At 34.5% G+C, this 26146-nt stretch overlaps 1 long non-coding RNA gene across 2 annotated transcripts in view; it reads left to right on the top strand.

Moving 5' to 3' along the window:
* The window catches only part of LOC141541150 (uncharacterized), a 154192-nt gene that overhangs the window by 117070 nt on the left and 10976 nt on the right, over positions 1 to 26146 (top strand). The window lies entirely within an intron of this gene.

The raw sequence follows: 26146 nt of genomic DNA on the forward strand, positions 1-26146 counted from the left end.
TTGGGCCTCAGAATCTTACTAGTTGTATGATTCTGAATAAGTCATTTAATCCTGTTTGCCTTAGTTTCTTCATTTGTGAAATGAACCAGAGAAGGAAATGAGATCACTCTGTATCTTCGTCAGAAAACCCCAAATGGTGTTGCAAAGAGTCAGACATGATTGATAGGACTGAACAACAGCAACAGCTGCCCCCCAACAAGATTACAATTTAATAGGGAAGCAATGTGCAAATGTGTTTATATAGAGCAAGCTATGTACAAAATAAGAAATATTTAAAAGAGGGAAAGTATTAGGGAAACCTTTCTGTGCAAGGTAGGATTTTGGGGACTTAACGGAAATCAGGGAAGTCAGTAGTGAGAGCAGAGAGACATCACATTGAGTCTAAAATGTCTGAAAGGCATTTGGAGATGGCTGATAGATTGGGTAGGAAAGAGGTTTGAAAACCATCAGCATAAAAATAGTAATTAAATCTATGGGAACTGATGAAATCATCAAGTGAAATAGTAACGAAGAAAGTAGCATAGTATAATACTTGTTCTTTAATTTTCACTAATTTTTCACTAATAAAATCCTATCAATTTCTGATGTTGAACCATTTGATGATGTCAAGGACTTTGGTGGTAAGAACTATCTTTTCTGCCTTTTGCATCCATGATTATAGCACCTATAGCAATTGCCAGGCTGCGTCTCCACAGGGATGGCTGAAGACACAAATCTGAGCATTGCCATTCCAAAGGTTCTGGGTTCAGGGTCCTGGGCTATTTTCATTGAGGTCTGAGAGGAAATGAGGTCAAGATGGCTGTGATAGTTTGACTTATCTGGCATGTGCTGCTGCTTCCTTTCTCTCTATCAAAGTGTCTTGCTGCTTCAGGTAGTCTGGCTTGTGAGTGATGGTTGGTAGATAGGGAAGATAAGTGGGAAGTTCTCTACAAGAGGTGCTTCTGTGGATAATGGCTGTGAGGGATGGGACTGGAAGCAGGACTAGTGGCCTAGGAAAACAGAGTGAAAATCACTGATGTTCCCAGTACTCCTACATTTTTACTTTATAAACTTATACTTTTTTTTTCCTGTCAATAGTTCCCCTGATTTAGAGAAAGGGAAATATTACCCATTCAAACTGTATCAGTTTTTCTTTTCCCATCTACTAAGACTTTTTTAGAGATACTAATGAATAACTGGATATTATCAAAATAAATCAATATATAATTTGATATAATTGCAGTCTTCTAAAGGAATTTAGAAGATGTGACCAATTATAATATGACAAATACACAAAGGTCAATTCAATTGACCTATAAACCTATTGGTACTTAATTTCTATTTTCCATCATAGATCATCTTGCTTTTGAAGTATTTTTATCCTGCTCTTTAAATTCTTCATTTGTTCATCAAGAAAATAAGTGAAGGAAGAATTTCTTTATCTGTTTAGTTGTGAATTTAGAATCTCTGGTTTCCTTTAGAACTCAGCATGGGGGGTATTCTTTTTCATGAGGCCTTTCCTAATCCCCACCAGTTATTAAGCCTTCCTCTTCCTCATTATTATTATATATGATTTATATATATGTATATATATATATATATGTATATATATATATATATTATGTGAACAGATTGCTCAATCAAGTGACAAATATGTAATAATCACTTATCATGTGCTTACTATTACTGTGCAAAGCACAGGGGATACCAAAAAACCCACAAAAGACAAAAACCAAAACACAATTTCTTCTATCAAGGAGCTTATACTCTAATATTGGAAAAAACATGCAGGTAGATATACACAAAGAAAACTATATACAGGATAAATAAGAAATAATTAAAAGGAGGAAGCCATTGAAATTCAAAGGGTTGAGAAAGGCTTTTAGTAAAAGACAGAATTTTAATTGAGGATAGAATAGAATAGTTAGACTTTTAAAAAGCCAGGGAAGTTAGAAATGGAACAGAAGAGAGATAGTGTTTCAGGCATGTAGGATAGCCAGAAAAAAAATGCCAAGGTTTCTTCTTCATGGAGATTGATGTCATTGAATCAAAGAGTAGATGGCAGGGAGTAACATGTAAGAAGACAAGAAAAGTAGGAGGGAGTTGGGTTCTGAAGGATTTTGAATGCCAAAGAGAGCATTTTTTATTTGCTCTTTGAAAAGATAGGAAGCCACTGAAGTTTATTGAATGTGTGTGTGTGTGTGTGTGTGTGTGTGTGTGTGTGACATGATTAGACCTTCACTTTAGAAAATGAGAATAAATTGGGATGGATTAGAACCACCTGAAGTATTGCAATACTTCAGGTGTGATGTGATGAGATTCTGCACCAGAGTGGGTAACAGTGTAAGAGGAGAGAAGGGGAGAAATTGCAAAGGTGAAATCATCCGATCTTGTCAACAGCTTCAATGGGGAGGATGAGAGACAGTGAAAAATTCAGAATGATGTCTAGAGTATAAGCATGAGGGACTGGAATGGTGGTATTACCCTCTCTCTGGCAAGAGAAGTGGAAGGGGGAAATTTCTAGGGAGAAAGTGAAGTTCTGTTTTGAACATACTAGGTTTTAGATAGCTACTGAATATTCAATTCAGAATGTCTGAAAGCAATTAGAAATGTAAGATTGGAGTTCAGCAGAAATTTTGGGACAATTTAGGTTAGATTTGATATGATAATTAAATCCATGAGAGTTGATGTGATCATCAAGGCAATTACTATAGAGGGAGAAGTGAAGACCTATGGCAGAATCCTGAGGAATACCTGTGGTAGAGGTGGTAGATTGGAGAAGGATCTAGCAAAAGAGATATAGAAGGAGCAATGAGAGGAATAGGAGGAGAATCAGAAGAGAGTAGTATCCCAAAGAGAAGAAGGCATAAAGGAGGAGAGAATGACCAATAGTTCCAAATCCTGCAGAGAGATCAAGGAGAATGAGGATTGAGAAAAATTCACTGGATTTGGCAACTAAGATATCTGATAAATTCGTAATGAGTAATTTTGGTGAAGTGATAAAGTTGGAAGCTGGAATTGTAAAGAATCAAGAAAAGATTAAAAGGAGAGAAATTGAGACACTGATCCTAAATGGACTTTTTGAGGAGTTAGCTACAAAAGGCAGATCATGCAAGATTTCTTCAGGGTGGGCATGCTTGTAGGTAGAATGGAATTAGCCAATAGAGGGGGATATATTGGGGGGAAAAGTGAGAGAGTGGTGATGACAGAGGGGGCAGTATTTTGTAGGAGATGGGATGGAATGGGATTGCTCTTGGATAAGGAGAGGGGTTAGCTTTGGTAAGGATGAAGGTTACTGGACAACAGGGTGAAGGAAGAGAAAGTGGCAGAAAGTATTTGAGTTATTAGAGGTGAAGGAGAAAAAAGTAAAGGGAGTTCATAGTGAATGGCATCTTTTTTTTTTTTTTTTCTAAAACATGAGGCAAGGCTCTCAGCTGAGAGTGTGGGGGAAGAGAGAACCATGGGAGATTTAAGAAGGAATGAAAATATTTGGAAATGTCACTTGAAAGAATGAAAAAGTGATTTGATAAGAGAGGAATAGAAACATTGCCTTATAGCATTAAGGGCCCAGTTAAACTTATGCAACATAAATTTGGAGTGAATCTAGTCACACTAGTTGCATGATTTTTTCCCCACTTTCATTCAGAAGCACATGTGTAGGAGTGAAACTGATGAATAGTGGGTGATCCAAGATTGGAGCTTGATTCTGCATATTTGGTAATATAAGAGGGGAAGAAACATTTCAGAGAGGAGGAGAATGTAGAGCTGAGTTGGTTCACCAAAGGCAGGAGTTAAGAGGAAGGAAAAATTATGATCTAGTTATCAAACTCACTGAAGAATGGGAATGACCTGAAGGTTTGTTGACAACAGCTATCATGATTTGAATAGAATAACCCGCAAAAGAAAAAGTTTACTGAGTGGTAGAGAAAGGGGAGCAATCTGGAAATGACAACATGGTGGTGGGGAGGAATATGAACTCCTTGAGGGTTAGGGTTATTTAATTTTTGTTTTTGTATCACTCACACATAACAAAATTTCTGGTGCATAACGTGAATGTAATGAATTAATTGATCAGCTCATGTCTACATTGATTTCAGTAGTTTTTACTCTTTCTCCTCAGTGGAATACTATTTGCAGTTTTCTTTTCTTTTTTTTTTTTTTTTTTTTTACTTTTTTTAAAAAGGAACATTTATTATGCTTTTGCATGAAGGGAAAAACTTCATTTAAAGCTAATCAATCATCATGTTTCCAATACTTAGGTTACTGCAATTAAATGAAAGATCTGATATTAGAAAAGACTTCTGGGTAATAAATGATGCTTCAATAAAAAAAAAACCTAAAAGAATATTGGAAATGTATGAGGTCAAATGGTATATTGCCTGGTTGTCCCTACTCCTAACCCTCAAACCTTAAAAAAAAAGAAATACAAATACTACTTTCTTTCAATTCTGGAAAAATAAAAGGAAGGAGGCATTAATTTTTTCTTCTCAGAAACATATGAAAAATATAAGCTCATTATTTAGCTTTCTCTGTTAGCCTAAAACAATAGGACATAAGCCACTTTAAGTTTTTCAAATTTATTGACTAAAATTATGGGAAAGTTCTGAAATTGAGTGAAGAGGGGAAAGAGGGCAGTGTTTTTCATAAACTCTGAATGATTTCTAGGACGTCAGGGAAAATTCAGTTTTAGGTGCAACCACAAGATGGCCCAATAATTCCATACATCAATATCTTCCTGCTTTGGGGAGGTGAGGGAAGAACATGGCATTATAGGGAGATGGGGGCTAGAAAACTAGAATAAGAGCTCAGAAAGTCTTGGAAAGTCTGGGGAGGTTGGCAGACTCAGTTTTTGACTATGTAAGTTGGGTAGACTAATAGGGTTTGGATAGGTGGCAGGAGAAGATTGTAGAGAAAGTACAGGGCAGAGTCATAACTGGACATAATGTAACATCATATATGCTTGGAAACGATAAATGTAATAAATTCTACTGTAGTCAGGCATCGAGAATTGGAATTGCCCATGCTCAGGCAAGAATCTAAAAGATTAATATTGAAAACAAATGTAGCTGGAACACAAAAGAGAAGAATACACATATGTAGATAATAGATTGTAATTAAAATGATGTTTATATATCTTCTCAAGAAAGTATTTTTCATCTATTATCTTGTTTGATTAAATAGTTGTAGGTAGGGATCACAGGTAATATTTTTCCCTTTTACAGATGAGGAAACCAAGCAATAAAGAACTACTTACTCATGGCCACCCACATAGCAAGTGTTGGAGGTAGGATTTAAACACAGCTTTTGTGTCTACTGTGCTATATTACCTCACATTCCAGGTCATTAAAGCTGAAAGTAACTTAAAGATGAACTCCCTTATTTTAGAGATGAGAAAACCAACACTAAGGGAGGTACAGTAACATGCCCTAAGTCATACAACAACTCAGTGAGAGTCAGTGGAAAAGGTGTTTCTATGTTGTAACAATAAGACAATCATATGTTATGAATGTACACAAGAGGGGCAGAAAAATTAGCAAAAATGTTATGATCTTTAAGATAGCTTCAAAAAATTTACAGGACTTTTTCTTGGCTCTTATAGCTATAATTTCAGGCAAGAAAGCAATGAAAAAGTTTTTGAGAAACATTAAGAAGTGAAAACAAAAAGCCTAGAAAAATAATGTATACATTTGCATAAGTTTCAACAGTTCCCACATTGGGTGTTAATAGCAGGTTATAGGAAGCTCATTCCGGGAAACAACCCAGAATACTTGTTGTAACCTGAAGAACCTACTGTTAACAGCAGTTAACACCCTTCATTTCACATTTTTATATGTTGAGAAGAAACCTGAGACACAGGGCATTTAACATATATAACTTGCCTCCTGTTATATTAGTAGACTTTTTCTGTTTTGCAATAGTAACTTTCTTCATTTCTAAAAATGAGCAGTGGATGAAAAATTTAAAATTTTCTCTCTCTCTCTCTCTCTCTCTCTCTCTCTCTCTCTCTCTCTTTCTCTCTCTCTCTCTCTCTCTCTCTCTCTCTCTCTCTCTCTCTCTCTCTCTCTCTCTCTTTCTCTTTCCATTACCAATGAATTTAAATTTGCTACTATCCTTTTTTTGGAATCTTGAAAAAAATATCAGAAGATTGGATACTTCTGCAAGTCAATGACAGTGTTCTGAGGTGTTTAAAGAGGTTTTACAGTAAACATGAGAGAAAGATCAGTGTAAATTCTTCTTCCTAGTGATCCCCTAACAATTCGTGGTTCATGATCTCAACTTTGCACTTAACATTACTTGAAAATTCTTCTAAGTGTTGAGTGAAGTGAGCAGAACCAAGAGAACATTGTACACAGTAATAGCAACATTGTGTAATGATCAACTATGATAGACTCAGTTCTCAGCAATGCAATGATGCAAGATAATTCCAAAAAATTCCTGATGGGAAAATGTTATACACATCTAGAGAACTATGGAGACTGAATGCAGACTGAAGCAAATAATTTTCACTTTTTTGTGTCATTTTTTTTCCTTTTGTGGCTTTTACCTTTTGCTCTGTTTCTTCTTTCACAACATGACTAATATAGAAATATGTTTAACATGATTGCACACGTATAATCTATATCAGATTGTTTGACATCTTGGGGGAAAGAAAATGGAAGAAGAGAGGGAAAATTTTGGAACTCAAAAATATAAAAAAGAAAGTTGAAAACTATCTTTACATGTAATTAAAATACTATTAAAAATAAGCAAACAAATAAAAAAAAGAAAATGCTTCTAAGTCTATCCCTATTCATGATTTCATTTCCCAGAGTGACTATGCCAAATATTTTCTTTCTTTTGCTACTAACACCATATTCATACTGCATACTGACAAATAACCTAGCTCTATCAGTTATGGCACCTACAAATAGGGAACTGATGGAGATTACCATATGGGATGATGATGCAAATCTGTACTTTAGGAAGAACATTTTGATAGCTGAATGAAGAATAGAATGGAGAGATCATTATATACCTCTGTGATAGGGAAACCAACCAAGAGGCATTTATAATAATTCAGACATGAGATGATGAGGACGTGTACCTGCATGGTAGCCATATCAGAAGAGAGAAGGGAGCATAAAAGAGAATGGGAAATGTTGTGAATGTAAAATTGACAAGTCTTGGAAGAAATTGGATATAAGGGTGGAAGTAAGAGAGAGTGAAGAATCAAAGATGACACTTAGCCTTTGAGTTTGAGTTGACTGGAAGGATGATTCTTGAGAATATGAGGGAATTCTGAAGAGAGGAGAATTTAGAAAGAATGTTAATGACTTAAGTTTTGGAAGTATGAATATAATATTTCTGCAGGATGTTTTCTTTGAAATGTTCAATAGACAACTAGATATATGAAAATAGAATTCACTAGAGAAATGAGGGGTAAATAAGCAGACATGAGAATCAGTAGTAGAGAGATGATAATTGAATGCATGGGAGTTAATGAGAGGAAGAATGTTAAATTTGACAATTAAGAGATCATTAGTTAAGTTTAGAAAGGACAGATTCAGTTGAATGATGTGATAAATCTTAAGCCAAACTACAGAATCAAGAATAAAGTGAGAAGAAAGGAAGAATCAAATACCTAATGTAGGTGTCCTTTTCAAGGAGCTTAGCCGTAAAACAGAGGAGATATATGTGATGGTAGCTAGTAGAGATGCATGGGTGTGTGTGTGTGTGTGTGTGTGTGTGTGTGTGTGTGTGTGTGTGTTTTAATTAAATTTATTTATTTATTTATTTTGGGTGATGAGATAATCAGGATTAAGTGACTGCTTACAGTTATGCAGCTAAAAAGTGTCCAAGTCTGTATTTGAATTTAGGTCCTCCTGAGTCCAGGGCTGGTGCGATATCTGCTGCACCACCCAGTTGTCCCATGTATAGCTTTTTCACCTTTCCTTGACTGGTTCAATTGAGAGTGAAATTCAAATAATGCTGACTTTCTCCTCCATGTTTTGCATATTCCTATTCTCACATTACAAGAAACATTAAATCCCAACCCATTTTCTTTCTTTATATGCCAGTGTATTTCTTTTGCCTCCTGTTTCCTTTCCTAAAATCTTGAGAACAAAGACAATTTATTTCCAAATTCTCTGTTTTTCTTATTTAAGTCTCTTATTACCATTTGAAGACATTAAGGTTCTGAAAGCACATATTTGTTTTCATCCTTTTAGGGTGTTAGCACCTCATCATTTTATAGCTCTTTCAACTTGTTTGAATACACTTACTTCTAAGAGCCCAATGTAGATATGGAGATAGAGTGAAAAGATAGGGTGAGAAAAGACCTAAAACTCTATGTCCAAAATGCCACAAGGGCTTCCACTGGGCCTCAGAATGTAGATTGACCCAGGGAAATCAATCAAAATACAGGTGGGGCATGATGGCAGCTGAGTTTACACCCAGAGAATCTTTAGAAGATCAGGACTCTGATGTGATCAATCAGCAGAAAAGCAATCACATGGCAGAAAGGGATTACATGATCAACCAACAGAAAAGTAATCAGATAGCAGAAAGGGTTTACAACTGGGGAGAATACAGGTTTTTTAAACCAACAGAACAGTGTCCAGTGCAAACAGCTCCAATGTAATTGCCCAGATGATGAGGAGAGATTTTAGAAAGTGGTAAATAGAAGGGACTAGATAGGTTAACTGCTTGTATTTTTACAGATAGAGAAGGAAACAGATGGGTGGGAATGAGCACCTGGAGAGAGACAGAAAAGGAGTAAAACCTCAAAACAAAGGAGAAGACCTAAGAAATATCTGAACTGAAAGAGCATGGCTGATAATAAGACTGTTGAAGGACTTGAAAACCAGCATCAATCATTGGATTTCCTAACAAAAGATGAGACTATTGCAGGACTTCAAAACTTACAGGAATCATTGGATTCCCTAACACAAGATAAGACTGTTGCAGGACTTGAAAACCATCAGGAATCATTGGATTCCCTAATACAAGATAAGACTATTGCAGAATTTCAAAGCTTACAGGAATTATTGGATTCTTGGCACATGAACCAATGGACAATAATTAGCTTATGGACATGTATAATTCCTCATGTTGATTCATGTTATTTGTTACATCACTTCTGCCTGTGTTATTTTGCTATGTGCTTATGTAATTTATATATTATATAATATATATTATTATAATATATGTATAACATATATATATATAAATATATAATTATGTGTAATAATGCCCCATATTGATGGATTTATGTATACCTGTTTCAAATGAGCCTGTTCAGAAACCCGCTAATGTGATTTAATTTCCCATTTCCTTTGGTGTTTTCATATCCCTTCCTGAAAGTCAGGGAGGGCGTGATCACCTCCTTTTATAGTGTTTTCACTTCTTTTTTGAGCAGTCAGTGAAGGTGTGTTCACCTTCTTTTGGGGGGTTCTTACCTCCTTGAGAAGTCAGGGAAGTCATGACCACCTATGTTCCAAATCAAAAGAAAACGGGAGATGTTAAGGGCCAGAACTTGAAACAAGATGCTAAGTGATTATGTTCTTAGTATTTATTAATGTTCACACCTTTAAGAGATCATATATAAAGAGGATATTCACAAGTCAGGCAGAAATATAAGCAAGAAGCTCTCAGGCAGAAGCCCACAGAAACCCAAAGCCCACTGTCTGGGAGGAGGAGTCAAGATTCATTCCAGATTCCATCTTTGTGTTGGCTGGAAATTTGGAGGGAGCTCTTGAAACCAAGGAGAAGGATAGGCCTCTAAGAAAACTAACCCGGCCCCAGGAAAAGAAAAAAGACTTTGAAGGACACAATAAAGGATCTGGACTTTAACTCCTGGTAGTATTTGGGATTATTGAATCTGAACTGAAACTAAAGCTGCCTCCAGAAGCCCCCCAAGAAACCTGATTCCAGAGAGGATTATAATTTAGAGAAGAGACCATTACACTTACTTTTTAATGTTTATCTTGATTCTTATATTTTACATTTCAAAATTCCTATTCAGCTCTGGGTTTTTCCATCAGAAACACTGGAAAATCTTCTATTTCACTCCTTTTTCATTTCCCCCTCTGTGATTATATTCATCTTTGAAGGGTAAATTGTTATTATTTGTAAGGCTATTTTTTTTGCCATTTGGAATGTTATGTTTTAAGATCTCATCTTGTTTTTAACAGAAATTGGCAAGTCCTTTATGATTCTGACTATGGTTCCTTGGCACTTGAATTCCTTCTTTCTGTCTGTTTGAGATATATCTTTCTTTGATGAGGAAACTCTGGATTTGGCTATGATATTTCTGGAACTTTTCCTTGTAGGGTTTCTTTCAGGAGGTAGATTCTTTCTTTTTTTCTTTTCCCTCTTTGTCTTCTGATTCTAATAGATTTAGATAACTTTCATTTATGATTTCTTGAAATAAAAAGTCTATATTTTTAAAAAGTCAAAGTTTTCAGGAATCCTAATGATTCTTGGATTTTCCCCCTAAACTTGTTTTCCAGATCAGTTATTTTTTTACATATAAACCCAAATTTTCTTCTTTTTCTAATCTTTTGATTTTGTTTTTGATATTTTTTTGCCCTCATGTAGGTATTGATTTCTCTTTGGTCTGTTCTAATTATCATGGAGCCTATTAACATGGATAAGTTTGTCACAAGTTTTTATTTGTCCAATTATTTCTTCCAGGGATTTTTTTTTTACTTTATATTTCATTTGCTTCAGTTCTCCTATTTATTTATGCAGTCCTTGAATAAAATACATTTCACATTTTAATATCTGCTTGCAGTTATTGGGAAGTTACTCTCTCCTACTTTGTTTTTAGGTATCTTTGAAGTTATTGTAATTCTTTACAATGGTCTTTTTCTTTCTTTCTTGTATTTACTTACTTGTTCATTTTTAGCTCCTAAATTATGACTGTGTTAGGGTAAGGCTTGTCCTCTGGTGAACTTTTGGTGGGATGGTCAAACTTAGTTTGTCTTGGCCTAGATCACCATTGTCTGTTTGCTTATCTTCACATCTTGTGGTCACGTTCCCTTGGATCTTTGGGATTCAGAGTGATAGATCTAGAGATGCCTCTATGGCTTCTCAGGTCTAAGGACTGGGAGAGAAGTGTTTCGAGTTCTTCTAGAAGTACAGGCACATTCCACTGGTTGCCACTTTGCCACCTACAGTAGCTCCCAAGATCCAAGTTATAGTTTTTCTAATCACATTATGATTTCCCCAGGGGAGTCCTCATCTCTCAAGAGTGGACATCCTTGGGAGCAGCTCTAGTTATGAATAGAATACCACCACTGATCTCTCTTTCTGTCTCTCTCTCTTCCTCCCCTCCCTCTCTGTATTTGGGCTGAAAGGAATCTTGCCCAAGCTGAAAATGCTGCATTTATTCATTGCTTATTGGAATTGAAAGACTAATTTGCTCCATTTCTGACCTGGTCTGTTTTGACCCACCTTTGTAGCCTGGTGCCTGAAAGTTTGCAATATTTGCCTAGAATTGGTGTGTCCCTATAATCTGTAACCTTACAATAGCTCAGAACTCCCAAGCTTAGGTGATCCTTCAGTTTGAGCCTCCCCAGTAGCAATGATTATAGGTGTGAATCACCACATCTGGCTCTGATTAGCTTTTATAGTCCTTCACAACCCTGGCATCAACATATTTTTTCAGCTGCTTCATATGATACTTCCTCTCCCACACTTTGCTAGAGAAGTGGACTGGCTTTCTCTTTATCTATCTGTTATTCTCAGATATTTACATTAGCCATCCTGCAGGCCTGAAATTCAGTCTTCCTACATCTTCATCTCATTGAGCCCTTCTCTTTCAAGATGCAACTCAAGGACCACCTTTTACAAGAAATCTTTCTTGATTCCCTGATTCTTAATACCTTCTCCCAAATTACTTTGCATTGTATTACTTCTCTTCATAGTTATTCTGTGTATAGTCATTAAAAAGTCCTAGTTCATTAAAGTACTTTGTAAAAGTATTGTTCATTAGAACAGAAATTCCTTGCAAAGTAGAAATTGTTTTATTCTATGTTTTTGTAACCACATTTCCTAGCACTAGGCTGAAACAGTAGTTTTTCAATAAAAAATAAAAAAAAAACACCTTTTGATCAATTATTAGAGGAAGTAGGAAATAAGCTTAAAACCAGAAGAAATTTTCATTCTCACCAAGGATTATCTTGAATACTTTGATATTTATATCAGATAACATATATAAGGTATTTTGCAAACCTTGAAGTACTCTATAGATGCTTATTCTTATTATCATTATTATTAAATTAGGAGTTGGATTTTGCATGTTTTTATATGCTTTCATTCTTACTTTTTTTCTTTCTTTTGAATAGAAAACCATATTTTACAGATGTGAAACTTATTTTTGAATTCTCTGAGAAGGTATCTCTGAATGCTTAGATATTGTCAGGATTGGTTTCTTTTGGCACCCTTTTAGAGCATTGTCATGGAGCAGCTCTGGACCAAATTCCAGGGTTTACATTTTATTGCTCTGAGTTCATCACAAATACCCTCATTGTTGAGAATGATGCATTCAAGTCTCTCCAGGTGATTGGCTCTTCATCAGTTTATTTCACACTTATGTGCTTTTGCAGAATGAGAATTAGTTAAAAAAAAACAGACTTAAAAGAAACATTTCCTCAGGTCTTTGAACTCAAGTGGCTGGTACCAAAATGAAGAGCACTTCTCATTTATGAATAAGCTTTGAAAGCCTACTTGAAATCAGAATAATAGAGAAAATTATAGTGCACAACACTTCCAAACATCCTGACATCTTATGAAAAGACCAAAGCATCTTCCTCTCTGGAGACATGGCTTTAGTAACCATAGTGACCTGAAATCACATTTTAATATTTACTGGAGCTTCCGCCAATCTTTTGGTCAAGAATCAAAGAAAAGAGGTTCAAATTCCATCTCTGAAGCTTACTGCTTGTATGACCTTGGATAAATTATCAGTTGCCAAATTTTGTTATTTCCAGCTATCAGAAATCACTCAGAAATGCCTCATTCTGTCCCCTTGACACTGACAATAACCTTTGTGTAGACCCTCATTATCTCATGCCTGGTCTATTCCTGCTAGTTGGCTTCTCTTCAAGTGTCTCCCCAGACTACTCTATCCTTCATTTAGGTGTCAAAGTGATGTTCCTAATGCATAGGTCTGAGGACATCGACCTTGACAAAACAGAAAATCTCCCCATTATCTCTAAAACTAAATGTAAAATCTTGTTTGGTGTCCAAAGTCCTTCATAACTTGATATTCCTCCTACCTTTACAATTTTTTTCTTCCTTACCTCTATGTGTAATCTGCAGTCTAGTGATATTGGTCCCCTTGCTGTTTCCAACTCCCTACTAGGATTATTTTCACTAGCTGTTTTCCATGCCTGAAATTCTCTCCCTCCTCATCTTTACCTGGCTTCCTCCTTCCTTAAAGGAGTGGCTAAATCTCTACCTATTTTTTTCTCAGTTTTTCTTATTCGATTTTTTTTTTGAGACAATTGGGGTTAAAGAACTTGCTCAAGATCACACAGCAAGTAAATGTCTAAAGTCAAATTTGAACTCAGGTCCTCTTGACTATAGGACTGGTGTTTTATCTATTTCACTACCTCCTTGCCCCTAGTTCTTAATCTTAATGTTTTCCTTCTGATATTTCTAATTTATCCTGTATATATATATATATATATCTTGTTTATGTATAGTTGTTTGTATATCTTCTTCCCCAATAAAATGTGATTTTTTGAGCAAAAATATATATTTTATATTATTTTTATTAAAGCTTTTTATTTTCAAAATATATGCATGGATAATTTTTCATCATTGATCCTTGAAAAAACCTGTGTTCCAAATTTCCCCCTCTTTTCCCCAACCTCCTTCCCTAGATGGCAAGAAACCCAATATATGTTAAACATGTTAAAATATATGTTAGATCCAATATATGCATCTAATCAATGGCATCCACTCAATTTCTAGTTTCTTGCCACTACAAAAAGGCCTGCCACAAACATTTTTGCACATATGGGGCCCTTTTCCTCCTTTAAGATCTCTTTGGGATATAAGCCCAGTAGAAACACTGCTGGATCAAAAGGTTATGCACATTTTTGATAGCCCTTTGGACATAGTTCCAAATTGCTCTCCAGAATAGTTGAATCAGTTCACAACTCCACCAACAATGTATCAGTGTTCCAATTTTCCCACATCCCCGCCAACATTCATCATCTTTTCCTCTTACCTTAGTCAATCTGAGGGATGTTTAGTAGTACCCCAGAGTTGTCTTAATTTGCATTTCTCTGATCAATATGAAAAAGGGTCCTTTTCATATGGCTAGAAAGGGTTTAAATTTCATCTGAAAATTGTCTGATCATATCCTTTAATCATCTATCAATTGGAGAATGGCCTGATTCAAAGAATATATTTTGTCTTTGTGACCCCAGTGCTTAACACAGTCCTAATTATAGAGTATACAGGTAGGAAATACTTCTTGACTATTCCCTTGTCTATAAAGTGAAGGTGTTGAAATAAATGACCTCTTTCAGCTCTAGGTCTATATACCCAAGAATATGTCTAACTCTGGAAGTATTGACCAGTATTAAAAAGCAACATCTTTAATGAGCATACTTGCTGGTTTTATTTCCAGAAGAAAAATATTTAAACATTTCCAGATCAAAGGAATGTGAAAATGATAACTCTAACTCTTTCTTCTTCCTCTTTCTTTACTTTTCATTATGACCCTAATCAAAGTTTAAGGTAATCCAGTTACATTTCTGAAAAAGAAAATTCTCAAGGAAAAGATCAATGCCCTTGAATTGTATGTGAAGTACTTATGATCATGAAGTCAAATCCAAGTTGGACCTAGGTACACTACAAAGCTTTCTTAGTCCCATTTGCTCAAATGACTAAAAATATTTGGTCTGCTGATGCCCTTTAGAAGCGATGGTGCCAGGATCATGGGCTTAAAGTTGTGTTTCAGAAAATGTGGAAAATATGTATCATCAGAGTTGCCTCTGAACTAAAAGGAAATTGATGATTAGTGTTGATACCACTGGGTGGATCAGGAAGCCACAGTGTAAGGAAATTGTAGAATAAAAGACAATGATTGCAGAAATACATTGGGCAATGTTGGTGCAGTGGAAAGAGCTATGAATTTGGAATCAGCTTCAGAGGTATGCTAATAAAATTTAACAAGCTCCCACTATTTCCCTCTCTCCCTCACCCCAAAATTCCTATGCTAATATTTTTACATTATTTAAATTTTCTCCACTTTCTTGTCTAAAAATCATTATAAATGAAGCCTTAATTTGAAGTGTTCAAACTGATTTCTGAGGTCCAAACATTTATGCTGAAATTTTAATAATCATCTCATTATTGTATTTTTACTTGTTTTGTTTTTGTTTTGTTAGATATTTCCCAATTACATTTTAATATAGTTTAGGCCTATCGGAGATGCCTTCAATACACCCAGCATCGAATTTTTTCTCCACAATTTTCTACTTAACTGGTGTTTTCAACTTTTTGGATTCCATTTTCTCAAATGCAAAATAAAGGGACGAGAATATGTGATCTTTAAGATCATTTTCAGTTTTAAATACTATGATTATGTATAAGTAAAGGAGAATGGTGGTTTTGTTAAGTGTGCAGATTTAATAAACAATTTCATAAGCATTTATTTAGTCAAATGCAAGCACTGTGCTAGGTAATGGGGTTACTGAAATGGATCTGTGATCTCATCTATTTGTTTGTCCCCTCAGTGATGTAGATCAGATATGTGGGCTACCATATTCCATAACATTCTCCACTATGGCTCAAATATTAAAATGTAATTGGGAAATATTTAACAAAATAAAAATAGAATAAAACAGAAATAATGTTAATGTGGTTTTCTGAGTCAATATGTACCTATAAGGATCTTACATATTGTTTAGTTTTTCCCAGTTTCTATTTGAGTTTGATAACAGTGACGTAGATCATAATCCATCCAACCCTGCCTATTCTTTAAAGCAAAAATGAAAAGAAAATGTGAGCTCAAGGAACTTAGGTCCTAGGGAAGCAACACTGTATGGTGGAAAGGATGCTGAATTTGAAAACAGTAGACTTTATTTCGAATCCTAGCTCTGCCACTTGATGCCTATGATACTACGTCCAAGTATCTGACCTGTTCTGCCTCAAATTTCAATTTACTGTAGAGACATAAGATAACCACCTCAAAGAAAGCAATTAATTCCTTTTCTTGACTCATATCATCATAGTTTTTCTCTTGCTTCTTTCCTCCTCAATCTTACCTCTCTCCCATTGCAATAAAATACTTGCTTGTGTCTCTAAGACAGCAAAGAAAATAAAAATCTTATTGTGTAGCAATTTAAAAAAGTCTTCAAGAGAAGTAATTATGTATGAACTTGTGTTCCAGTAGGTAGCATAGCTACTCTGGTCTAAGGAGGCTTTGTAAAGGTAATCCTGTTTGATGTGGATGGAGCAGCTGGGTCTCCATTAAAGGGCCACCCATATATATCAAGTTGCAGCAACCAAGTTAACAAGTTAAATTGCAATCATAGAAGCAGCTCCATTATGCAATGGCAAAGAGGATTTTGAGGCTTTAAAAAAGTCTAATGATTATGAATGTTAGGACTACACAAATACAGAAAAAAACAGCCTTTTGATAATGTGTTTCTATGAATGAGCACTTTCTTGGTTGTCTTTCTCTTTTCTGTGAATATCCCTAGACAGAAAATTAAGGATGGGAATAGAGACAAGAGAAAAGTACAATGAAATATGTGTAGAAATGCTCTCTTTGTTTTTAATGCTTACAAATTCAAGTGCACAGAGTTCCAGTATAGGGATCCCATTGAGATAAACATCTAAGACTTACATGAATTGATGCTGAGTGAAATGAGCAGGACCAGGAGATCATTATATACTTCAACATGTATTGGTCTACCTGCCATCTGGGGGAGGGGATGGGGGAAGGAGGGGAAAAATTGGAACAAAAGGTTTTTCAATTATCAATGCTGAAAGATGACCCATGCACATATCTTGTAAATAAAAAGCTATAATAATAATAATAAAAGAGATAAACATCTAAGAATTTCATGATGATTTGTATGTTTGCCTTATATAATTGATGGAGCTGAAATATCAGGAATTATCAATAAATCTATATGATGATGAATTTACATCTGACTTTCCAACTAACCATAGAGAAGATCATTTGAATCTGTTCTGGCAATATGTTTTAAAGAGACTACAAGACAAATCTTGCTGCAACAAAAACTGCCTAGTGTAAAATAACTGCATAACTAAAAAAGATTTCCTAGTTCCTGCCAATGACCTGATTATTTCAAGACTCTCTCCCTCTCTGTCTCTGTCTCTCTTTCTCTGTGTGTGTCTCTTTCTCTTTCTGTGCCTTTTTGTGTCTTTGTTTCTGGCTCTTTTTCTCCCCAACACTCTGTCTCCCTCCTCCCGTGGCCTTTGACTCACTCTTTGCTCATCTGACAATCTAAAATCCATTAAAGTCTCAACTCTGAATAGGGTTACGTTAATAAGACAGATATGTCCAATAATAGTCTCAGAAAACTTTTTATGTGATGAAAATAATCACATTGTCCTATTACAGTATGAAATAGTGAGACTTGAGAGAGTACAGTCAAGTCTTTGCATCATTTTCATTGATGACTCAAAATACTATGTTGGTGCCCAAAGATAAGGACTTTCATAATCACTGATTTGTAGAGGCTGTTTGTCCACATTGATAAAATAAACAGGATAATTGCCTCAATCCTACTTTACTCTGTATAGTTCACTGCCTTTTCCATCAGAAATTTATTCTGAAGGCAACTTTCATTCAGACTAGTCCAGTGAAATCAATAGCATGAACAGCAGGAATCTTGAGGTTATGACCAATTTCATCCCACCACTAGATTTACAAACAAATTGATAGTCAATCAATTTTACCAAAATTTAGAGTCTAGGAAATTCTAGAATGTTGCTACTGTTCAATATCAAAACAGATGGTATAAGCTTCTTGTCTAAATCTTCTTGCTTGACTTTAAGCCTCCATCTTCTTTCAGAATTCAGATATGGATACTAGCCAGGTATTATTTTCTGAAAGACAATTTTTTTGATACAGTGGAAAGATATCTCAAAGTCATGCTTCATTTTTCTTGTTTCTATATAAAGTAATTCAAATTATACTAGTCTTTCATTAGAGATCTTCTTTCTCCTAAGAACACTGTTGCTCATATTGACTTTTACATTGAATAATATGAATTATTTTGCACCTCTTGAAATGATTATAGATAACCTGGAGGTCATAAAACCCAATTTTAGAACTTCCTTATAGGCTAGTAGAAGCCAGAGTATGGCTCTTAACCTGTGGATTGCAGATCTGTGACTGATGAGCTCTGAGGAGTTCTTACAAAGTTTGTACAAATTCCCACATGCACCATGCAAGGAAATTTTAATCTTTATTTGATGACAACACTATGTATAGTATGATTAATGGATTTTTGTGTCAAAAGCTTTATAATGTCAGTGCCTTACTTTTTGCCTAATAAGAAAAAAATATTTTCTGACCTTTTGCTGTTACACTTAGTAAAATGGAATTCATTAAAATATTGTTGAATTTGTAATGGTGTTATATATTATGCATTTTCTCAGGGAATATTATTTTTACATTCATAGAAGAGATATTTGTCAAGTGTTTCATATATATGTGTGTATATATACATATATATATATGCACATACACACACACATATATATGACAGTATGCTGACACAGGGGATGAAAAGACAAAAATAAAGCAATTTCTGCACTCAAGGAGATTATTAAATTTTATTGAGAGAACAGAACATATGTACAGGTAAGTAAATATAAAACATACCAAATAATACAAAAGAGAGTGACAGAGACAGAGATCAATAGAGAGAGGGGGAGAGGGAGAAAGAGTGAGAGAAGAAGAAAAAAACAGAGAGAGAGAGAAGGAAAAAGAGGGGGGAGAGAGAGAGAGACAGAGAAATAGAGAACAAGAAAGAGAGACAGAGACAGAAACTGAGAGACAGCCACAGAGAGAGAATGCAAACTAGGAGGAGAGGATTCAGAAAAAGCCTCCTATTAGGTACTAAAGTTGCATCTCACAAACATAAAGCTATGGATTCAAAGAAGCAGATATGAAGTGTGTGTTATGGAAAACCACTTGTATAAAAGCAATGAACAAAGATATTGAAAATTTTCTATGAGCATTTTATGAAACTATAAGGCACTTGACAGTATAGCCAAGATGCCTTTACATCCTTTTCAACTATGGCTTAGGCTGGCCTAAAGAGAGAAACTCTAATAATGACTGAATTTTAGGATTTGTTTAATTGTCTATTTTGATTAATTTGGCAGGATAAATTACTCAAATCATCCTTTACTCTTTTAGTACATTTTCAGTCAAATTTTTTTTTCTTAATGCAACCTGATTTAAAAAAATATTCTAAAGACAATATAGGGTGGCATGTGGTGTAAGGTGTTGTTCTAAACTTAATTTCTCCCAGAATGCTTTCTAATTTTCCCAGAAGTTTTTATCAAATAGGAACTGTTCCCCTCAAAAACGTCTATTTTCCACTTTAAAAAACATTGGTGGTTGAGCTCTATTGTTTCTGAATAGCCCTTATCGAATCTGTTCCATTGATTTATCTCTATTCTTTAACCTACACCAGATAGTTTTATAATATAGTCTGGAAGTCTGGAAGTGCTTCCCCCCCCCTATTTCTTTTAGTCCTTTCCCATTATATTCTAGTTATTTTCTTATTCAAAGATCTGTTTCTTCAAGACTTTTTTTTTAAATCAAGCTCTAAAAAGTCTTCTTGGGCATTTAGTTGTTAGAGTATTAAAAATAAAAATTAATATTGGATCTATTGTTATTGTGTTGGCATCACCTAGTCATGAGCACCTCCAGCTATTTAGGTTATTTATTTCTTTAAAGAGCGCATTATAATTGAATCTATGCAAGTCTTTTATGTGCTTTGGGAATCTGATCTCCAGATATTTTATGCATTTTGTAATTATTTGAATGGGATTTCTCATTCTATTTTATTGCTTCTTACATATAAATTAGCTGTTGGTTTTAATGATTTGTTTTATAACCTGCAACTTTGCTGAATCTATTATCTCAATTGGTACCTGCTGATTCTCTATGCTTTTCTAAGTAGACCACTGTTGTTATTTGTCCTTCATTATCAAAGAGGACATGACATCAGGGAGATGATGTCATGAAATGCAAGTGAATTGGATTTAAGTGAGGATGAGCTGTTTAAAGTCACCATCCTCACTTTTTTCCAGAGTCATCTACATTAGTGACAAGATATAGATCAGGATGACTAAAACTGGCCCTCAAGTAAACCATTGTATCATCAGCAAACAGAGATATTTTATCTCCTCTTCATCTATCATTACTTCTTAAGTTGTTTTCTCTTGTCTTATTCCTATTGCTAACTATAGCTATATCAAATGATAGTGGGGAGACTAGGCTTCCTTGCTTCACTAATATTGGAAAAGATTCTAATGTATCTCTATTGTATGTAATGCTTGTCTTTAGTTTTAGTTAGATGCTTTTATTGATATTAAAATTGATATTTAAAAAAGTCCCTCTATGCCTATACTCTGTACAGTTTTTTTAAGCATAAAATAATGTTGTGTTTTGCCAAAGATTCATTCTACTTCTATTGAAATGATCATGTGGTTTTGTATCTTTTGGGTTTTGATATGATTAATTTTGTGAATTGTTTTCATAATATTGAATCATCCTTGTATCGTTGGTATAAATCCCACCTGATAACAATAAAGTGAATTTAATTGTAATGAGGATTGTTTGAAGAGAACAATACAAATAAGACTTAAAAGATGGTTGATAGTCAAAGTGTGAAAAAATTTTAAATGCTAAATGAAGGAATAAGCCATTGAAGATATTTTAGTAGGTATATGACAAAATCATAAGCATCTTTTAGGAATTTCAATTTTGAATTTGTGTGGAAAGAGTAGAGAGAGAAGAGACTAAAAGAAGGGAAACCAATTAGACTGCCATTGCAGTGATAATAGCCTGAGATAAGAAGATGTTGTGTCTATTGAGAGAAGGGGACAGATGCCAGAGATGCCAGAGATAAAAAGAAATCAGTAATATTTGGCAACTGATTGAGATAGGTGAAGAAGAAGGAAAAACCAAGAATTATTTGAAGTTTTTGAGCCTGATTGACTGAAAGAATGGTTGTTCATTCACGAAAAATGGCAAAATTTGGAGGAAGGGAAATTGTTTCTATGGGGAAATGTTGAGATTGAATTGTCTGCCTAAAGGACATCCACGTAATGTTCATCAATGTAACAGCAATGAGAGGTAGATATATAGATTTGAAAGACATGCTAATTGAACCAAAGGGAATTGATGAAATTATCAAAGGAGAGAAAAAGAAAAGGAATCAAGGTAGGACCTTGGGAGATACCCAAAGTTGGTAGAGAGAATTACCTAGCAAAGTAAACTGGGGGTAGTCTTGCTAGAGGAGAATTAAGAAAAAGTAGAACCATAGACACAAAGACAAGAAAAAATATCCAGAAGGGGGTGATGGTTGACAGAGTCAAAATTCATAGAGAGAAGAGAGAAAGAGAAGTAAGAAAGGCCATTGTATCTAGTATTTAAAAGAGTTTAGATAATATTACAGAGAGTCATTATAGCTGAGAGAGAATCGGAAGTCATGTTATAAAGGATTGAAATGTCAAGGAGTGGAAATGAAAGTAACAAGTGCATTTGGCTTTTTCTAAAAGAAAGAAGAGATAAAGAAAATAAATCAAGATCAGGTGAAGAGGATGAGTGGATATGTCTGTGTTTCAGGTGATTGGAGAAGAAGACAGTGGATAAATAATGAAAATAAAAACAGAGAATTATCAAGGAACACATGTTTTTGGGGTGGAATTAGTAGCACTCTATCCATTGTACCACCTAATTCTACTATTGTATTGTAATAATCATTATATATATATATATATATATATATATATATATATATATATATATATAAAATCTATCTGATTTCTGCTTTCTTCATTCTACATTAGTACAAATATATCTTCCCACAATTCTCTGAATTCTTAATAATAACTATTATTTATTATATGCTTAACTTACATAGGGATTTTATACTCCTTTCCCTTTACTTACAAATATTTCACATGATTAGTTTATCAACCAATTTAGAAGGCTTTCTCTACAAGTACTCAAGTACAAAATACTTAAGAATACTAATTTAAAACAGGGTTCTAGCTCAAAGTCATTTCATTATTGTCTTCTCTTCCCACTTTAGTCCATTGAAATACTATAATAATTATTTTTTCTACATCACTTCATATGCAGATCTTAAGTTCCCTACTAACAGTCTTATACTTTCTTTCTTACATCCCCTTTAGTATGGGGCAATATAGAAGATAGGTAGTCAGTAAAATTTGTTAAATGAATAACTAAAGGAGACTAATGTAGCAATATTGGACTAAAAGAATTGAAAAAGTTTTTTAAGCAGGAGGTAATATGACATGGGAAGGGGAGGAAGGAAAAAAAAGACAACAATGACTTTAATATGTATTTAATAGGAATAGCAAGTTGTACATAATGGATTTGGAGTTGCATGTGCAATCCTTTTTGTTGTTGTACTATGTTATGGAAATGCTTGTTTTATTTCAGACATTAAAATAAATAAAATATTAAAAGGAGATAGAAAAGAAGCTTGGATTTTGAGTGAGAGAACTTACATTTGACTGATGGATTGTTAATACCTCTATAATTTTAGGAAAGTGGATTAATCTTTCTCAGTTTAAGGTTCCTCCTCAATAAAAGAATTGGACTATATCAGAATCTAATTCTAATTATATCTAACAGATCTAACAACTAATTTGTTGTATGTGGCATCCCATCCCCACCACTAGAGAAGAATTGTAGATAAAATTGAATTTTAATTTAAAATGTAAAAATCACTCAACTCTTAAACCATGCAAAACAGACCTTATTGACATTGGACTTGGATGTGTTCTAAGCCCAGTTTCATTCTAAATCTAAGAGTTATCACAAAGTTCCAATCTGAATTCTCCCAATTTGCCTTTTTATTAAGCTGTTTGAGCTAAATTTGTTATTGTTTTATTTTATTGTTATTGAAACCTTCCCCTTCCCCCATTTGCAGTTTTGTTGGCAAAGACACTGAGGTAGTTTTGCCTTTTCTTTCTCCAGCTCATTTGATAGATGAGGAAATTGAATCAGTTAAATTATTTGTCCAGGATCACATAGCTAATAAATGTCTGAGGCTAGATTTGAACTCATTCCTCACATCCTTACAAATCATTCTCTTGGAACATCTTCACCATCTCAATTTCAACATACCAGGTATAATATTGTTACCTTTTCATTTTTTTTTCAGTTGTGAAGTTCCAAATTTCCTGGAATTCCAACAATTCTTTAAAATAAAAAAATAGTTATAGGTTACAAAGAAACAGTAGAAAAACTATGGGTTGAGAAACCTCACCTAGATGGCTTAGGCTCAGCTTTTTTCACCTGGGAACTTTTTTTTATAAGTAAGGTACTTAATTAAGATAAGCTTTATTGCAGAAAGTTGATTAGCAAGTTAATAGTCTGTACTATAGATGTTCCAGCTGCCTGTAATGGTTCCTGGTGAGGAATGTGGAAGTGACATTTGAAACTCAACCTTTCTTCATTTTTTGTAGTAATTTCCCTTTCAGCATGCCAAATTGCAACCCAAGATTCAATCTGTTTGCTGCTTGGACTCTGGGTGAGCATTATTTTCTTGATGGTGCACAATATTTCAAGAGGGCTTCTATTCTGTTAGAGCAACAAGAAGATATAATAGATAGAACACTGGATTTAGAAGAAGGAGCACTCATTTTCTTGAATTCAAATATGACCTTAGATGCTTACTATCTGTGGGACTCAGATAAGTCATTTAATCCTGTTTGCCTCCATTTTCTCATCTGTCAAATGAGCTGGAGAAAGAAATGTGGCGTTTCTTCATTCTACACTAGTTCATATACATCTTCCCACAAATCTCTGAATTCTTAATAACTATTATTTATTATATGCTTACCTTTCATAAGTATTGACTTCATACTTCTTTTCCTTTATTTACAAATATTTCATTTGACTAGATAATCAATTTAGGGGCCTCTTTTCTCCCCCAAAGTTAGAATATTCAAAACAGAATTCTAGCTCACTTATCATTGCCAAGAAAACCCTAAATGGGGATATGAAAAGTCAGAAATGATCAAAACCACCAAACAACAAAAACAAATCTGTTCTCTTGTATGTAATATATAATAGCTTTCCCAAGTAGCTATCTAGCATCTGCATAAAATCTTGATAATAGGGAATTCATTACATCCAAGCAACTCTTTCTCCTTTTTGGAACACTCAATTTATTGGAAATTTTTCCCTATTTTGAGCAAAATCTATTTCCCTGCAACTTTTACCTATTGGTCCTAAGTCTTCCTTTTAGGGTGGGATACACTTTTTAATTAAAATGAGATAAGTTTTAAGACATCGAATAAGCTTTAAGACTGTTTCTCATTTGGCTTATTGCACATTATAGATTTAATTGAAGATTCTATTATAATTGGATGTTCCACAAAGCAGGTCAAGGAAGTCTTTACCATACCTGGTTGCTAGAATTTCTAGAACTCAAAAAATTTCTGTAAACCTTGGTTACACTGCAGACTTCTTTCTTTCTTTTTTTTTATGGTTTAAATCTGTGATTTCATTGATAGAGGAGATCCTGGTTGATGAAATTCCCTTTACCAAAGCAAGTATTGTATGATTTACAATCTTAAAGAGTTGCCTTGGATATAAAGAGGTGAACTGAGTGGAATCATAGAGGCTGGACCAGAAGCCAGATCTGACTGACACTAGTTGGTTTTCTATAATCTATATCACACTGTATTTCACAGACATGATCAGCATAATTATCCTATTATCCTATGGCTTAGTCAAATCCTGAAATGTTTTTTTGCTATTCATCTTCCTCATGGGTTTTACCACCAGTAGCAGGTTGGTTTTGGTTCAGTCAACATTCATTGCTCCATTCTCACATAACAACAACAATAACAGTAGTTAGCATTTACATAGCTCAGTGAGCTGAACAATCATCCATCCCAAATAAAAAAAAAATCAATCAGCTTCTAGTTAAAATGGAGAACACTTGATGGAGTAGAAATAGAGCTGGAGATGAGCTTCAACTCAGGAATGTTCATTTGCCTTCCGGATTTACTAAGGATTATCTGAATGTTTTTGGGCTCTAAGTCCTCCTTTCCTCATCTATCCAATGGAGAAAAAAATTTTTTTTCTTTATTTAACAATCATAGGATTGTTATGAGCCTCAAATTAAATCTTGTATATAAAAGTATTTTGTAAGTTGTGAAATGTCATAAACAGTGTAATGGAAAGTGACTGGTCTGGAGTCAGGAAGACTCCTCTTCTTGAGTTCTAATCCAGCCTTAAACAATTACTAACTGTGTGATCCTGGGCAAGTCCCTTACCCTGTTTGTCTTAGTTTCCTCCTCTGTCAAATGAGCTGAAGAAGGAAATAGCAAACCACTCTAATATCTTTTCCTAGAAAACTCCAAAATGGAGTCATGAAGAGACTGACATGATTGAACTTCTCCACTTTCTTCTTTTACCAATGCCTTCAATACACATGCCGAATAAATAACTTCAGAATAAGCAAATTGGACAAAAAGAAGGAAAATGAAACCTGCTCAGAAAAATCAAGTGCTTTGACATTTTCATTTTCACATGAGAAAAGTACCATAAAATCAAAGTAATATAATGTCTTTTCTCTGGGCTGTTCTAAACTAGCATGCTGTTAAAAAGACTCCAAGGCAATTTGTCAACAGGAAGAATAGGTTATAAGTATCTACATATAAAATGAGATTGGAAACCTGCCAAAACTAGGATTTGGGTCCCTCATTCCAAATCCAGGATTCTTTTTGAATTGTATTTTTCAGACTTTGTGAGGAAGATTTGAAAACTAGATGTGACCAGCTTAATAGGGAACAGAGTGGAATGTCAAGTAACTAAAACCATTCTGTTTGCTCAGCACCAGCTCCTACCAGTTCATTTATGTGTGGTCAGAGTCTGTGATTGGCCGTCTTATCAACGAAA

The sequence above is a fragment of the Sminthopsis crassicaudata genome, chromosome 4 (assembly GCF_048593235.1).
Source record: "Sminthopsis crassicaudata isolate SCR6 chromosome 4, ASM4859323v1, whole genome shotgun sequence".
NCBI classification, from domain to species: domain Eukaryota; kingdom Metazoa; phylum Chordata; class Mammalia; order Dasyuromorphia; family Dasyuridae; genus Sminthopsis; species Sminthopsis crassicaudata.